Genomic DNA, 17480 nt, shown 5'->3' with positions numbered 1-17480 from the left:
TTGTTGGTCACCTCCACTTACCCATTAGCTTGTGGATGATAGGGAGTGGAGATTTTATGCTTCATCTTGTGATGGCTGAGCAGGTCTTCAATTACGTTGGAGGTAAACTCACTACCTTGGTCTGTGACCAACTCTCTAGGGTACCCGAATTTGTAGAATACATTCTCCCATAGGAACTCAGCCACCTTTTCCTCCATTGTGGCCTTAATTGCCTTGGTTTTAGCCCACTTAGTCAAACAATGAGTGCACACAATAATATATTGTTTTTGCTTAGAAGGAGGGTCAATAGGCCCAATGAAGTCCATGCTCCACTTGTCAAATGGCTCGAAATTCAGTTGAAGCTGTAGAGGCATTTTAGCTCTTGGAGTAGGCCTTCCCATCCTTTGGCACTGATCACACTGACTAGTATATTTTCTCACATCTTGATGAAGAGTGGGCCAATAATAGCCTTCTTGTAACACTTTGAATGTTGTCCTGTTTGCTGCAAAGTGACCTCCACAAGTCCTATTCGGCATAGAATTCCCCTAAGGTATGTTTTAGGGCTCAAAGCCCAAGTTTTTAACGAATCTTGTTATAAATCTCCACGAATTGCGGGCACAGGGCGCGAAAGTATGACAGAGTCACAGGGTTGTCCACCCTAGTTTTGTAATGTAATTTCAACTGGATAAACCTACCCATGGTCTGTGGACCATGGGATTTTATAAATAGAGCAAGGATCTACGGAAAGAAGAAGGAATAAATAGGAAAAAATTCTAAGTGGTTAAGTCGCAAGTAAAGTGTGTCTTTGGGTGGTAGAGTAGGAGAAGGTTGTGCAACTAAGCGAGCGGGCCCCTATAGCTAAGTGAGCAGGGTGAAGTCAAGTTTGTAATCGAGGAAGGAATTAATAAAGAGAAGCTTTCTTATAATTATGTGTATCTGTTCTTGGTTTAGTGAATGATTGATATAATTTGCAAATATACTGTTTATTTACTGCACACACCTGTATGAATGGTTTATATTGTGAAGTATACTTAAAGCACTCATGTAGGAAAAGCTAATTAACTAACGTTGGAATACCAATAAGGTCTTGGGTAACAACGTAGAGCATGAAATTCAACCCCTGGATAGGGCTCCACCAAGGTAGTATATCAGGCTACAAAGTACGAGAAAGTGCATAAAGAAACATGCGCATAGGGTTAAACCGTGAACCAGTTGGACTTCTCAAACATCTCCAAGGTGCAGAAACCTTGTTCTGGCACCCTACCATACTACTTTAGGTTAGACCTCAATCTGTGCTCCATGGACTATTGCCGAAAGGGCTAGTAGTACTGATATTTGTTTGGCGAACTTAACTCTGAACCTGGGTTAGGCCTCAATAAGCCAACAAATGGTTTCATTGCTAATACGGGGATCTGAATAGAGATTTCTGATGTCGTATCACTGGAATCTAACAAAGAAAGGAATTGAAGAGTGGTTGGAAAAAAATATTCACGAGTTCGCGGCATAGGAAAACAGGAATCCGCAATTATCAAAGGAAGAGTGGTTAGATTGCTACTTATATATGGAAATCCATGAAAATTTCTTTGTATCCTTCCCCTCTAGGTTGTATGAGTGGATCCTGAAGCTAGCAAATAGTCAAGGAAGGTGTAGGCTCGACAAAAATTTTGTGAGGACTCTAAAGTTGGTACACATACTAGAAGCATTGAAAGATAAGATCGTGTGCATTGTGGATCACTTGCTCAATCGAATTATAAGAGGATTTATCACCGAGTTCATGGTAGATACTTCAGTCAGCTATAGTGAGGCAGAATGATGCTTCCTCAAAGGACCGCGAGGTAAGTATGTTAAATATTTGAACACTTGGATTAAAATGCTACTGTGTGAAAAGTGGGTTATGGAAATAAATTGATGTTTGGAGCTATGAGAAGTGGGAGGGTCTACATAAATGAAGGTAGTGCAGAACTAGAAACTAGCCCCTTGATTTCACCTCCATGAGAAAGCAAGGAAGAGCTTGCGAAGGTTTCACTAAGAAGTGAAATTAGTTTGATAAAGAAACAAATCCTACACATACCACTCCCACCTACACCACCACCAATTTCACCATCTTCACCCCCATCGTTGCCGACACCACCTCCGCCACCACCACTGTTCAATATGGCAAGCACGATAAAGTTGTCGGTGTTCAAAGGAGTAGGGAATGAAGATCCAGGCCAGTTTTGGTTCATGGTAAGGGATGTATGGGGAGCGCAGGGAGTCACGGATGACAATATAAAGAAGGAAACACTCGTCAGTGCTATGAAAGATCATGCACTGACTTGGTACATTAAGCATTCCAATGACAATCTGAACGCAAGTATCACGGATATCCAAGCTGCGATAAACAAGGAATTTAGTAGGCCAAAATCAGAGATGCAGTTGATCATTAGATTTAAGGAAATAGTGATATTTCCAGGCGAGACCCCCTGTGAGCTAGATCAGAGACTGAAGTGTACAATTCGTGAAGCCAATATGAACTTAACGGATGGGGAACACCGTACATGGTTTGTAGAATCACTAATATTGCATCTAAGGAACATGTTGTCACAGTAGAAGCTAACCACGCAAGCCAAGGCCTTGGAGATCGCGATGAGACTGCACGAGACCCCAGTCCAAGATCCTAACCTGGGAGTTGAATAGATCCACGTGCAGTTGAAAAACTTGTGCCTTGAGATGCAGATTTTGAAACAAGATAGGACGGCTCGCCTAGAAGAGTGCGAGGGGGTATGGCACATAAAGTGCAAAGGCCAGGGACATGACAAGGACCATTATCCATTCTTCATGAACTACCTGGTGAGAGGAGGACAAATGCCATTGAGACCAGAGGTACAAGTAAGACCGAGTGCAATGCCTGGATTATGGTGTGTGATTTGTCAGATAGGAGGGAAGCATGCTACAGATAACTACAATCTATTGCAAAAGTATATGCAGAATTCCCAGTAGTTGTTCTGTAATTTCTATAGGTTAGTAGGCCATGATGAGCACACTTGTATAAGTTAGGAACTGATGATGGATCAAACTCCTACCTACAGTATTTAGACCAAAACACGGTCCCTTGATCAAAATGTAGTGATGGCATGCACTGGATTTTAGGGGCGTAGATGAGGTCGAGGTGGAATGGGACCAGGAAAAGGTTGTGGACAACTGATATGTTACAATTATAGAGGACCGGGAATTATGCCCGCGATTGTACAAATCCAATGAGACCATCATGCTTATATTGTACCCAAATTGATCATGAGATGGAGGACTATCCCATGTTGATCGTGAGGTTGTGCAATAAAGGAGCACTCCAACCTCCCCTGACTTAGAACCTGCAAACGATGAGGTTTGAACCATGCGAGGAACACCCGAATGTAAATATCGTGATCCAAGGTGGTCTCATGACAGGAGACGACAAAGGCATGCAACTCGAAGAGAGTGTCTAGGTTCGCAAGGCTCCAAAAAAGGAACCAGAATTTGGTTTAGAGCACACTAAGGAGAAATTCATGGAAGCCAAGAAGAGCTTCGCGGATGCTTGCACTTCAGGATGTAAAGACAAACTAGAATTGGAAATGGACCCATCAATGCTCACTACATTTTTGGAGACATGCATGAAGTTATTGTGTGACAACAAAGTTGTGAAGGTGCTGCAAAAACTCATCACTAGATGTGCTGGAACCATGCCACAAGAACCGCGTGTAGTCCAGAAGCTTGAAAAGCACACAACACAAATAGGAAGAGAGATGAGATTGACCGCATAGATTAGGGAATATGAAATGGATCAAGTGATTTTGGATCTAGGATCGGACGCAAACGTCCTGCCAAAGTAGACATGGGAGTGCATGGGCAGGCCTATGCTGCGATGGTCTCCTATTCAATTGCGAATGGTGAACCAACAAAAGATCCTACCTATGGGAAGACTGCAGGGAATAACAGTAGATATTGAATATGTGAGCATGCTAGCAGATTTCGAAGTGATAGAGATTGTTGATGATAGTAATCCATATCCCACGGTATTGGGAATAGAATGGGCCACTGACATGAATGGAGTGATAAATCTAAAGAAGTGCAAGATGATTTTTGAGAAAAAGTCACTGCACGTGGTGGTACCTTTAGACCTCAGGGAAGGATCGCGATACACAGAGCCAGTATGTGACTACGATAGCAACGACGATCTAGATTGTATCTACAAGATAGCCACATGGGAGCAGGACTGGGTGAATCCAACAATGCATGGCATACTCTCGTGGGAGTGCGAAAGCTCCTTCACCTCAGATTTGGAAGAGGAAATAGAACGATGGTAGAACTAGTTACACGAGGTAACCACACTCAACTATAACATGATGACAAGGTCACTACACTACGTGGCAACAGAGGTAAGAGATCTGCCTATGTATGATGGGTTGAGTGAGGTGGATGATTTCCCAAACAGATTTGAAAGAGAAGTACTAGAAAAACGACATTTCAACGCTCTAAAATGGGTACTGTGCTCTATGCCCATAAGATGGTGGGGTACGCATCAAAGAAGTTTTGAGGACTAGCGTGAATGTAGAAGGATGATGCACATGCAGTTTGGAAATCCTCAGATGTGGATGAAAGCCGAGTATGACGGACGAAACAGCCCACACGCCCACCTTTCTAGATGGGTACATGTGTATGGTATGCAACCTGCACAAACGCACACCGTCCTCATGATAGGAAACACGACCAACAAGCAGGAGTGGGCAAGAAAATGGCACAAATGACCCCTCCAGTTGGGACCAGGAAGTATGGTAAGACCAAGAACGTAGAAGCATATTGACACAGAAGATTTTGACAAAATACGTGAAGCACTGAACACGGTCCACCATGTGAAATAAACTGACTGAGACCTACACATACAAACAGTTCTCTGGGCTTATAAGACAATGTGCAAAACCCTGACCGAGTGGGTACTTTTGAAGCTGATGCACAAAGTGAATGCTGTAATCCCTATGGAGCATGAAAAGCCTAGTCTGTGCATAGTAGCACCAGTAGATACGAGGGTTTGTGAAGCCCGGAAAGAATGGATCACACAACCAAAAGAAACAGAATGCATGGGACTTGAGGAAGAAATCCAATAGGGACACCTTAGACTCCACAAACTTGAAGAAGAAAGGGTATAGTTAAGGAAGAAAAGTGCTTTGATGGACGCAAAAGTCAAGAAGATGGAGGACGAAATAAGGAAATACTTTCTCGGCAAAAGGACCAGAATGATAAAGCAGGGTGCACGTGGTCACGATGATAGAGTTAAGGCCTATTGCCATGAATTGATCAATCTAATTCCTTGGCTTGGACCTTATATTGCTAAGGATAATGACTAGTGTAGCGCATTGCATGTAATAAAGTACGCAATGCCGACCAAAATAGTAAAAGGTAGAGATTCTCTAGGCAACATGCTGAATGATCGGATGAAACTTTTCACGGATGGTGCGACCACCTGACTAGCTGAGGGAAGGATAGTCTTAGCACTCTAGGCAGTTGGAAGAGTGCATGGGACTATAAACTATTATGCCTGAGAGCTGCACAATATTGGAGATGCGCGTAGAAGCACAGAGTCACAAGGTCCACGACCACGCATGGGGGGTTGCATTGCCACGTGGGTTGGCCAAAAAGTGACCATTGAAGTCACTATTCACGATGGGATGCTTGACTTGAGGCCAAATGGAGCGGCCGGTAGGCATTTAAAATGTGATTTATGGGAAAAATCTGGGAAAATATGCTGCCGAGGGAGCATTAATGAACCAAATTTGGGAGGAACAATCGAATTCAAATTCCAAAAGTGCTATAAAATACAACGGTCTGCCCAGCAAATAACACTTGGTCATTTGCAAATTGAGCGGCCGAGCAGAACCCTGATTTTTGTGAGTCGAGTGTTGATTAAGCCCCTGAACTAACAAGTGATAGGTTACTACATAGATACGATGGCAATGACTAAGGATGGTATGGAGATAGCATAAGTGACCACTGAGGAGGCCATGTAGGCCCTAACTATGGGGGATGTTCCAAAAGGTGTTGGAATTGTGGTAGAAATCCCAAAATCACTGTGCATGCCAAGACCAAAGAAGGACAAACAAGAAATGGCTCTCATACGCATGTCCCTACGAAACCCGCTGTGCAACATACTGTCGATGGAGGAGAAGGGGAAAGCTATCACTATAGAAACAGAAGAAGAAGAAGAAGATCTACAAGATCTTATCATCACAGAAGAAGAAGATGAAGGCATGGAGGTGGATACTCAGCCTGTGCACTGTACGACAAAACTGCTCGCCTGTGTCCCCCAACAAAAAGGGAAGGCCAAGGTGCCCAAGGACATGGATGAGACCAAGAGCTCGCTCCAGACCCCGCTCCTCCCAAATGGCATTATGTTTGAAGGCACACACTTGGGCCCCGTTCCGAGCTTGAAATTCAAAGATTAGTACCTCGCTAACCACGAGAAGTTTCCTCTCCTTGAGATTGGAATCCTCATGAAGTAGAACACTGCAGGGGGGGTGACAGCATTAGAGCCGTGGAAGTGGTTGTGTGGAGTGGAAAAGGTTAGGATGCTGAACCTACTTTGGGCACCACATTTCCACCGCACCCCAATAACCATTTTCATCATCAGGCAGCTACTCTGCTTGGTGCATGATGGGTGTTTATGGCTGGAGCAGCCTATCACCATCACGATAGACTTGATTCATCACATCTCTCAGCTTCCACACAAAGGAGAGGACCCCGTGGCCATATCAGAAGGGAAGGGCAGTGATTTGGCCATCGCAGAGGCCATGAAAAAAAGTTACAAGTTGGAAAAGAAGAAGAGGGTCTACGCCATCTCCAGCATCAAGGACAAAGAAGTATGTGTGGCAACCCAAATCCTAGCAGGAAAAGTTATGCACAAGTGCCGCACAGACTAGGCACCTACGCTAGTGGTCACACTGGCTGAGTAGTGCGCGGAGGGTGTCTAGTTTAACTAGTCTGAATTCCTCTACACTGAATTTTTAGAAAATTTCCGTGAAGCCTAGGAACAGGGCAAAACGTTCCAATATGCATGGTTGTTGTTGTCCATAGTGCTCGTAGCTGAAGAATTGTTGGAGGATAGTCAATTCCCCATAATTGACAGAGACTTACCAGAGTCCACGAAAGATGCTAAAAGGATACGCGATAGCAAGATCTTCTGGGTGTTCAAGGAGATGAGCCTTAGAATGTGGATCAACTGTAAGTCACAGTTGTCACCCATGATTTACAAAGGTCTGTAGAGTTTTGCAGAATTCAAGGCAGACATGCATAACATATATATCAGGGCACGCAAGGACATGACTAAACAGTGGACAAAGCTACCCTTTGTAGCCATCGAAAACACCATTTTCAATGTCATGGAGGCATGGCCGTCAGAATGATGCACCCCAGACATTGCAAAAATTGAGAAATCAACAACACAAAAGAAGAAAGATGAGGCCAAGTTGTGCATCGCACAGTTGGTTGAAAAACAAAGGAAGGAAATAATAGAAACAAAAGTGTGGGTAGCGCGGGACGCGGCACAGAAAGTAGTCGAGCAAGAAAAGGCTGTAGCAACAGCAGAAGCATGGGAAGCAGCTGCGAAGGTAGGCGAGGGCCAAACAACACCTTCGTAGGGGCAGGAAGCAGAGGAATATGAAACAGAAGAAGGAGGTGTAGGCCCATGAACCGCGTCAACACAGCTGAAGTGCCAACACCTAGTAGAGCAAGCAGGGTCATGGAAGAAGGTCAAAGCCTCAAAATTTTCCATTGACCTAATCACCCTAATCGAGGGTGATCTACATGACATTGGTGAGACGGTGCATGATGTCACCAATGAGGCTCTCCAAGATTTTATGCAGGAGAACTAGATTGTGTTGGGGGCCCTCAGAGCAGAGTTACATAAATTACAGGCATGCCCCCCTCAAGTTGGTACCTCTTTGACCAACCTAGCAGTCGGATCCACAGCTGCAGAGTAGAGGTTGCACGCATAGATGTCGAACACAATTGTGCTGCTAGAAGGGGCACTAGTGACATCAAATGAGACCGACAAGCCTTCAATTAGCATGCTAAAAGGTCTTGGTGTTAATCTAGTTGCCCTCCTACGTGAGACATTATATGTGTTGCAGGATGGGATAGCTGCAGAGCTATGAGCTAGGAAGAGTCGCGCGCTCCAAGTCCTTAGTGAGCAGAAAATAAATATGGAACAACTAAGCTTGCAGCGCGACGAGTTGGTGTCACAAAATCAACAGCTGGTATAGGTGATAGACGATGCTTGCCAAAGCATCACAGAGCTAGCCATCCGAGTAGATATACCAGTAGAGGGACGAATTCACAGGTTAGTAGTAGGGGTCCATGAGACCAAGAAGGAAATGACAAAGGTTTAGCTGGAGCTGAATCTTCAGATCACCGAGCTATTGTTAAATATGCAGCCATCCACTCCCTTAGAAGTCAGAGAACAACGTTCTAGCGCTATCATAGTGAGATTGGAGGAAATCGAAGGTGCAGTGTGAGGTTACACCAGCATGTTGGAAGAATCACTTGAGGTCCTCACAACTCTGCAGGAGGACCCCAACATCTAGTGCTTAGAGATAGAGGCACGAGAACTCCAATAGTAGTATGACAATGTCTGAGGAACTGCACAGATGGTGGTCCTCACCTAGAGGCTTGCATAGATGTAATAGGTTGAAGAACTGGAGAAGCAGGTGGACGCGACATGACATAAGGAAGCAGTCTTAAAAGCGTGCGTGTAGCCTTAAATCGACAAGGTCTTCACCATCACAACATACATCGAGGGGAAGATCGCACACATGCAGGGGATGCACACATTAATGCAAAGAAGCACTCCCAACGCAGAAGTCTCGGAACAACATATGCAACAGATCTAGCAAGCAATAGCTCAGTGCGCTGCTCACCTCCACGCAGTTCAAGAATAGTTGGAGGGACTCCACACAAAGATCGTCACAAAAACAGAGTGACTCGAGGGTGAGTCATGATGTTTTTGTTGGGGGCCTGTTGGGCATGGAATCCCCCAAGGCATTTTTTAGGGCTGAAAGCCCATGTTTGACCAAATCTTGTTATAAAGCTCCGCGAATTGCGGGCGCGTGGCGAAAGTATGATAGAGTCACAGGGCTTTCTGCCCTAGCTTTGTAATGTAATTTCAGCTGGATAAACCTACCCATGGTCCGTGGACCATGGGATTGTATAAATAGAGCAAGGATCTAAGGAAAGAAGAAGGAAGAAATAGGAAAAAAGTCTAAGCGATTAAGACGCAAGTAAAGTGTGTCTTTGGGTCGTAGAGTAGGAGAAGGCTCTATAGCTGAGTGCGCAGAGGCCTAGTAGTCCACAATTGAGTGCGTAGGGCGAAGTCGAGTCTGTAACTAAGGAAGGAATTAAGAGAGAGAAGATTTGTTATAATTATGTGTATCTGTTCTTGGGTTAATGAACCATTGATATAATTTGCAAATATATTGTTTATTTACTGCACACACATGTATGAATGGTCTATATTATTAAGTATACTTAAAGAACTCAGGTAGCCAAAGCTAATTAACTAATGTTGGAATACCAGTAAAGTCTTGGGTGATAATGCAGAGCGCAATGTTCAGCCCCTAGGTAGGGTTGCATGAAGGCAGTATATTATGTTGCGAAGTACGGGAAAGCGCATGAAGCAGCCTGCGCACAGGGTCAAAATGTAAACCAGTTGAACTCCTTAGACATCTATAGGGTGTGGAAACCTAGTTCTAGCACCCTCCCATAGTACTTTGAGTAAGGCCTCATCCACGCTCCACGAACTATTGCTAAAAGGGCCAGTAGTACCAGGATTTGTTTGGCTAACTTAAATCCAAAGCTAGGTCAGGCCCCAATAAGACAACAAGGCCCATCATGATAGGTTAGAAGGATGTCAAAGACTTCCTCCTCCATGATGCACCTTCTCAAGATTTGATCTTGGCCAAGTTTGAAGAGATTTCCCCCAATCCAAGTGAAGCGGGTGCTTTTCCTCACTATCTTGCTCTTTCGTTTGGAGGACAAGTTTGGTGGGAATTGTGATGATACCAAATAGTTTTCTATATTAGCAAACCATGGAGAGAGAATTAAAATAGAAAATAAGTGTTCATCCAGTAACTAGTCATCAACCTTTTCTTCTTCACCTGCAGGAAAATTTATTTTAAGACAAAAAGTCTACAGCAACATTCTCCTTACCAGGCTTATCAACAATGGTTAGATCAAACTGTTGTAATGAAAGTAACCATATTATAATTTGAGCATTCACATCTGGATTGTTCATTAAATATTCAATTGCAGTATGGTTAGTATGCAGAAATGTTTGATAGCCTGTAATGTAATGTTTGAATTTTTTCAATGAATGTACAACAACCACGAGTTCCTATTTGGTCACTATATAATTTACTTCAACCTTTGATAAATTCTTACTAATAAAATAGATAGCATAAGGTAGTTTTTCATCTATCTGAACTAGGCCTGCTCCTATGGCTTTGTGTCAGGAATCAGCATGAATACGAAAGGGGAGGGTCGAACTTGGGCCTTGAAGAATCGGTGTAGTGGTCAACTTATCCTTTAGGATGTATAAGGCCTCTTGACAGTTTTCTGTCCATATAAACTAAGAGTCTTTAGCCAAAAAACCAAATAAAGGAGAGCCCAACTTGCTAAAGTCCTCTATGAACCTTCGGTGGTATCTACCTAACCCTAGGAAACTCCTAACATCTCTCTGCTTTTGACGAGGTGGGACCCTTTTGATGACAGTTATTTTGTTTGGGTCCACCTGCATCCCTTGCTGAGATATTGAATGACCTAGCACGGTCATTGCAGTCATTAAGAATTCACATTTTTCAGGACTAAGAGACAGGTTCATTTAAATGCATTTGTGTAGTACTTTGCCTAGGTTAGATAGGGCTTCTTTAAAATCACAGCATAAGTTGTAAAATCATCCATATAAATCCCCACCGTGTCATGGACTAATTCGATGAAAATTATTAGGACTGCTCTTTGGAAAGTGGCAGGAGCATTGCGTAGGCCAAAAGGAATAACCCTATGGGAAAAATTACCACAAGGACAAGTGAATGTGGTTTTATCCTGGTCTTCTTGGTAGATATGGATTTGGTTGTACCCACTAAATCCATCTAGGAAAGAGAAAAACCTTTTCCCTGCCAGGCCATCTAACACTTGGTCAATGAAGAATTGAGGAAAATGATTCTTCTTTGTGGCTTTGCTCAACTCCCTATAATCGACACAAATTATCCACTTACCAGTTTTCCTCAGAACTAACACCAAAGGAGAGACCCACTCGCTGCTGGAGATAGGGTAAATGAATCCTGCATCTAGTAGTTTTTTGCAGTTCTTCTTTGACTATACCTTTAAGAGTTGCATCCATCCTCCTTTGTGGTTGTCAGACCAACTTGCAACCTTATTTGATGTATATGTGGTGAGTACACATTAAGGGGTGTACTCCCTTCATTTCTTTGTAACTCCAAGTGAACACTTCTAGATTTTCCTTTAGCATGTTACATAACTTCTCTTCTTGGACATCAGAAGGACATGGATTGATTTTCAAGGTTCTCTTTGGGCCGAATTCTATGGTTTTGACATGGAGTGGATTGGAATCGACCAAGAATAAGTCAATTGGATGATTGTTCTGGGTTTCCTTTACTGCTTCTTCTAAGGGCAATGAACTGGGAGTTAGACTTTGGAGTAGGTGTTCAATCAAGTCATCATCATCCTGTTGTTCTACTCCCATGGTCGCTTCTAAAGTATAAAGTTGGGCGAAATAAAATCCATCTTCTTCCTCCTCCTCCAACCATAAAGGTAATTCATGTTCTAGAGAAGGTTGAGCAGGAGGGTATAAGACTAACTGCTTAGACATATGCCCATTCTTGATGGTCATATTCCCAACTCTGCAGCTAATGTAAGCATCGCCAGTGGCCAGCCATGGTCTCCCAAGGATGAGAGGGTAACCAGTGAACTTAGCCTTACGCTTGAGAACTAGGAAATCTGCAGGGTACTCCCAAGAGTCAATGGAGACCATCACATCCTCCAAAATTCCCTCAAGGGTTGCTGTGGAATGGTCTATAAGTTGTAGAACTATTGCGATCTTCCTTAATGAACCTTGGAGGTTGAGCTTGAGCATTGTGTCCTTGGTCATCACATTAATGGCAGCCCCAAGATCAATCAATGTGTGTGGGACAATGGTACCATTGATGTGAACATCCACTTCCAAGGTCCAAATATTTTGGACAAATTACCTGCCCTAGCATTAAGTCAGACAACTGCTTAATGACATTAATGGTAGGGGCATCCTTTTTCACCTCCCTCGATGCTTGAAGCACTTATCTTTAATTAACTTATTGTAAATAGGAACATCTTTTATTTCTTGGAGAAATGGAATCTTTACAAATTGATTTTTCAGTTCTCCCAAAAGTTTAGTCTAGGGTAGGCTGGACTGGTTGGGCTAACCTCTTAGCAAAGGGTGGATTTACTTTAAGATTTCTTTCCTCTCTTTCTTCCTCGTCCTCCCATGGTGGAGGTGGAGGTTAGTTATCTGGGAGAACTCTCCCAGATCTCAGGTTAATCTCTTGGATTTCCACAACATTAACTAGATATGATGTCTCTCCACTGAATACTTGTTGAGCCTACCTGTTGTTCAGGTTCGGATTTGGTTGGGCAGCCATCTAGGGTTGCCTGGGTGGATAAGAGTGTAGGAGCTGTGTTTGGGTAGGTGGTGGAGGAAATAGAGATGGAGCATTGTTGTATTGGGGCCTCCACCCCTGGAGCAGTGCAGTCCACTGAGGTTGTGGTAGAACATAAGGTTGAAATGACTGATTGGCTGGATGGGAGTGATACTGAGATACATAGGTCCAAGCAAGGGGTGTATACTAGTAAGGATGAGAAAGGGGTCCCCAAGAAGGTATGGTTGTGGTTTGGTTGTGATCAGAATTGGATCCTTGAAAATTTTCAAATTTTCTATGACTGTTCCAAACTATGTCAGACTCCAAAATCTTGTGAATAATGAGCTATCGGGAAGGAACTCTGGACAGTGCCAGTTGTAGCTAGCACAGAACAAAGAGGACCCTCGATCAAAGCGCGCTGACCATTGGCCCATGGAGACCGTGCAGTGGTGCAAACTAGCAAATAGGGAGTCCAGATCAGAAAACAAAGGCCGTTAATGATGCACGATAAAAACCTCAGAGAAGGAAAAGACCCAGCACTTGGTCATGTGAAAACCGGGGAAAACCGTGGGAAAAACACTAAAACCGATAGGCGGGTCCCGCGCTCCAAAACCGGCGGAATATCAAAGGCATTTCGGGTGGTATGCGGGTTCGGTGGAAGACCAAGCAATGCCATACATTGAATGACATGTGTCTAGCAGATGAGAGAGAAAAACGCTCTCATCACAGGGTAACGGTCGAGCAACTCACCCATGCAATAAAAGCAATGACTGTAGGATCTAGAGGCCCCAGATCAATGGTGGAGGGTGCACCCAATGGAGGACCAGATTTGATGGAAGAATAAGATGAGGCATATGAAATTTGGGGTTTGACGTGACCGATGAGATGGTGGATGAATCATTTAGTGGAATAACCGAAATAACGACCATTCGAGGAAAAGCTGGTGCCCATTTCATAAGGAGAAAAGTGGCCACCTCTCTATGAAACGTTACACAATGGCGATGACACAGAAGTAGGGAATTCTAGCGGATAGAGGTAGGCAATCCGAATAGCCAGAATGGGAAGCAAATAGTCAAGGGATGGATTGGCATTAAGCCATGAACAGACAGAGAATAGAGAAGGAGACATAGGAGATAGAATAGAGAATGAAGCAAGAAGTAGAGAATAGAGAAGTCGAGCTGACCTGCAGAGCTAAGGAAGCATCAAGCAGACAAAATCAAGAAGGCTTGAGGGGTTCAAGAAATCCCTATGAGGATATCTGTCGGGAACTGAATACCAAATTGGACTCATCCCATTAAGACCAGTTAAGGTCGAGACTTGGTAAGGGGGAGTCTGTGTACTCTAGTGGCTTGGGGAATCTAATTACCACCCTACTAAGCATCATCTATTACAGGAGACTCAAATTGAGCTCCTCATTGTAAAAAATCTGCTTAAAGACACAATAAGAAAGTCCACCATTGAAAGCTAGACCAGGAGACGTAGCCCAGGAGGATTAGGTGAACTCCTTATTAAATTGTTATGTTTTGCATTTGCTTGTTATGTTTTTCTTACTGTTTTCCAATGCCTGCGTATTTCACAATCTTATCGATGCATTGCTTAAAATAACATAGGCACACCAACACATCAGTCTGTAATACCTACATTAATTAACTAACATCATACATAAGTGATTTTCAGATCAAGTGGTATCAGAGCTATAGGTTGTTAAGGTTAGACAAGCTTGTGCTAGAGTTAGCTGTTGAATGCTAACTAGATCAAAGCTCAAATTAGGAGAAGGAGAGTTGGTTGAAACTAATCTTGAGATTAGAAGAGTCTATCCTTGAAAGACACTATCGTACGAAGGTTCTATGGGGCCAGACCCTCAATTTATAAATAGTTTCCTTGCCATAAGGTCCATGGTAGAGGAAATGTATAAGGATTTTAGAAAACATAAAGATGAAGACTCATCATGCTCTAAACAAGATAAAGGAGAAGAAGAATCTCTCCTCCATGACCACTCAAAAGGCAAGGGGAAAGAAGAAAGATTTCTCACACCTCCTAATAGATCCAAACATAAAAAGAATAAAACTTTGATGAAACTAGATGTTAAATTTGATTTACCAATATATGATGGAGAGTTGAATGTAGAAAAGTTGGACAATTGGATCAGACAAATTGATGTTTATTGGAGAGTGCAGAGTATCGATTCAGATAACAGCAAGATTCAGTTGGCAAGCCTATGCCTTGGAGGCACTGCCTTGGTTTGGTGGGAAGGCATGACCCAAGCTGACATGAGGAGACATGGTAAGACTCTTTCTGTCTAGAGTGAATTTGTTTCTGCAATCAAAACGTAGTTCTATCCAATGGCCTAAATGTAGCAAGCCATGATGAGCTGGAAAACTCTTCGTCAATTGAAAGGGAAAAGTGTGCAAGGTTACACCCAATAATTTAGGAAGAGAGCTTTGATTCTAGGACTCTCATTAGACTCACCTGAGACTCTGTTGAAGTACATCGGTGGTCTACAGAGCTACATGAGGCACACCATCCTCATGTCTAATCACACTAGTATGGATGAGGTATATGTTCAAGCTATGCATCTAGAAGCTAGAGGAAAGAATGTAAACCCAGAAGTTGGGGGATCATCCAAACCCACTGCAAGCAAGAATAAGGAGAAAAGAAAATAGAAATGGAAAGCAAGGAAGTCCAACACTGCACAGAAAAGAAAGTCTTCATGCACTCACTGTAAGAAGGATGGGCATGATGATGAGCACTGTTGGATTCTGCATCCAGAACTGAGACCTAAGAAGTTTGAGGGCAAGAAGAAGAAGATTGACGTAGCTATTCAGAAAGATTTTGGGTCGGAGTCAGGAGATGAAACAACCATTGCAGCCACAGGTATAAAAAACAATGTAAACTTTGAAACGGGAGCCCATACTGTTACCTATTTTGTAGAGATAGCAAAAAAGTGACCCGATTTTAAAAATGGGTGATGCAAAACACACATGTTTTTTTGAGCTTAGTTTTTGGCACTATAATTTTTTTTTATGTACATTGCATTTTATAATGGTAGTGTTTTTTATGCTGATTTAAAAACGTGGTAATTCTACACCAAGCCCTCTTTTTAAAAGGCTTTTTTGTTTCTAACGTATGAAATGTAAATAATTATTTTGTAAATGTAATAATTTTTTAAGTGGTCTTTTTCCTCAAATTTTCTTGTTTTTATTTTAATTTTATTTTTTTTGTAGTGAGGTTTTTATTGTTTCACGTATTTAAAGAAGAAGGTTGATATTTTGAATTTTCGATATTCCACATGTTTATACATCGTTAATTAATTTTTCAATCCACAAGAAATAATTGTTTCTAAAAAACAATATTTTTTAACAATGGATATAAAAATAGCCATTTTTAACATAAATATAATTAAAAAACTACACATTGTGATAATTTTTTGCTACAATTGACATGCGAAAATCACAATTTTTATACGAAAATTTTAACTAAAAATAGTTAAATAATAGTTTTTTTTTTGAAAAATAATTATAATCACATTTTTTTCAAAAAATAATGATTAACTTAAAAATTAATGTGAAAATCACATATTACAAATATTGAACGCGTAACAACCTTAATTGAGAGTATATTCTTCTCATAAAATGTCAAAGTCAAAACATTGCAAGTATAACTACTTAATAGTTACAAAAAATGAGCTTGATTTCCAAGCATAACTTATATTTAATCAACAACGTCACGTAATCCAAACTCTTCGTTCTCTACAGTTTCATCATTATCTTCTTCCGCAATATTTTCTGCTTCCTTTTGCTCATTTTCATCCTCTAATGGATCTTTGATGTTTGCGAATCTCCCAACGTATGCCCTTCCAAACATCCCATGTAATGGTGGTTGAGGTTCCTTTGCCTTTTTTGCCACACGTGATTCACTAAAGTCCCCTTTCTTCAACTCAATCTCTTGCATTGCATCTGGAAGAAATTGAAGAGCATTAATTCTTTGTTGAATGAAATTGCACTGTAATGGATCTTTTTCAATTGCAATGCAATTTCATTCTTTTTGAAGGCAGCATGCTAGTGTTGTACCTAATTATCAAGCACAAAAGAAATAATGAAGTAAATTAGTACAATGACATATTAATTAAAAAATAACATATTGAAATTCAATTCTATGTAGTAAAACTTACCTGAGCCAGAAAATAAATATAGAACTCAATCTCCTTCATTTGAACATATGTCTATAAGATAGTTAATCAATAATTTTGGTTTTTGATAAATTTTAACTATCTCTCCTTTTGCTTCTTTGCCTTCATATGTTAGTTTTCTCACAACAACATCATAAGTCAGTATTTGGCTATGATTCTTTCCGTTTACCCGATTAAAAATCATAGACATATTGCGATCAACTTTTGCCCAACTATCAATATGAATGAACTCACAATCATTTATAAATACTTGATCGTCACAGTTAAGAAGATTTGGCTTTTTCCTGTTACATGAAATAGTACAAGTTCAATCAACTTGTACATAAATGAATTTTTCAACATTAATCAAATATACATTTTAAACGTCTTACCATGTAAGCTGCATCCGTGAATTTGTTTTCCCTTTGAAGCTTGAGAATATCATTTCCAATTGTGTGTCTGAATGAAATGTCACAAATCTCCATAATGGTGATGATGTGACTTCTACAAATCCTGCAACCACTTTAATAATAGCTTGCTAAGTATAAGGGTCACTATCATAGTCAACGTTTGGAATATTGAAACCATGGGGAATATCTGCAATAACTAGGGCATACTCCCTTTTAGGTATGAGTTTAGCA

Source organism: Pinus tabuliformis, chromosome 6 (assembly GCF_031772625.1).
Source record: "Pinus tabuliformis cultivar Carrire ecotype Pingquan chromosome 6, CPIR1, whole genome shotgun sequence".
Lineage (NCBI taxonomy): Eukaryota > Viridiplantae > Streptophyta > Pinopsida > Pinales > Pinaceae > Pinus > Pinus tabuliformis.
The sequence above is the reverse complement of the archived record's forward strand: the minus strand, read 5'-3'. Positions refer to the sequence as shown.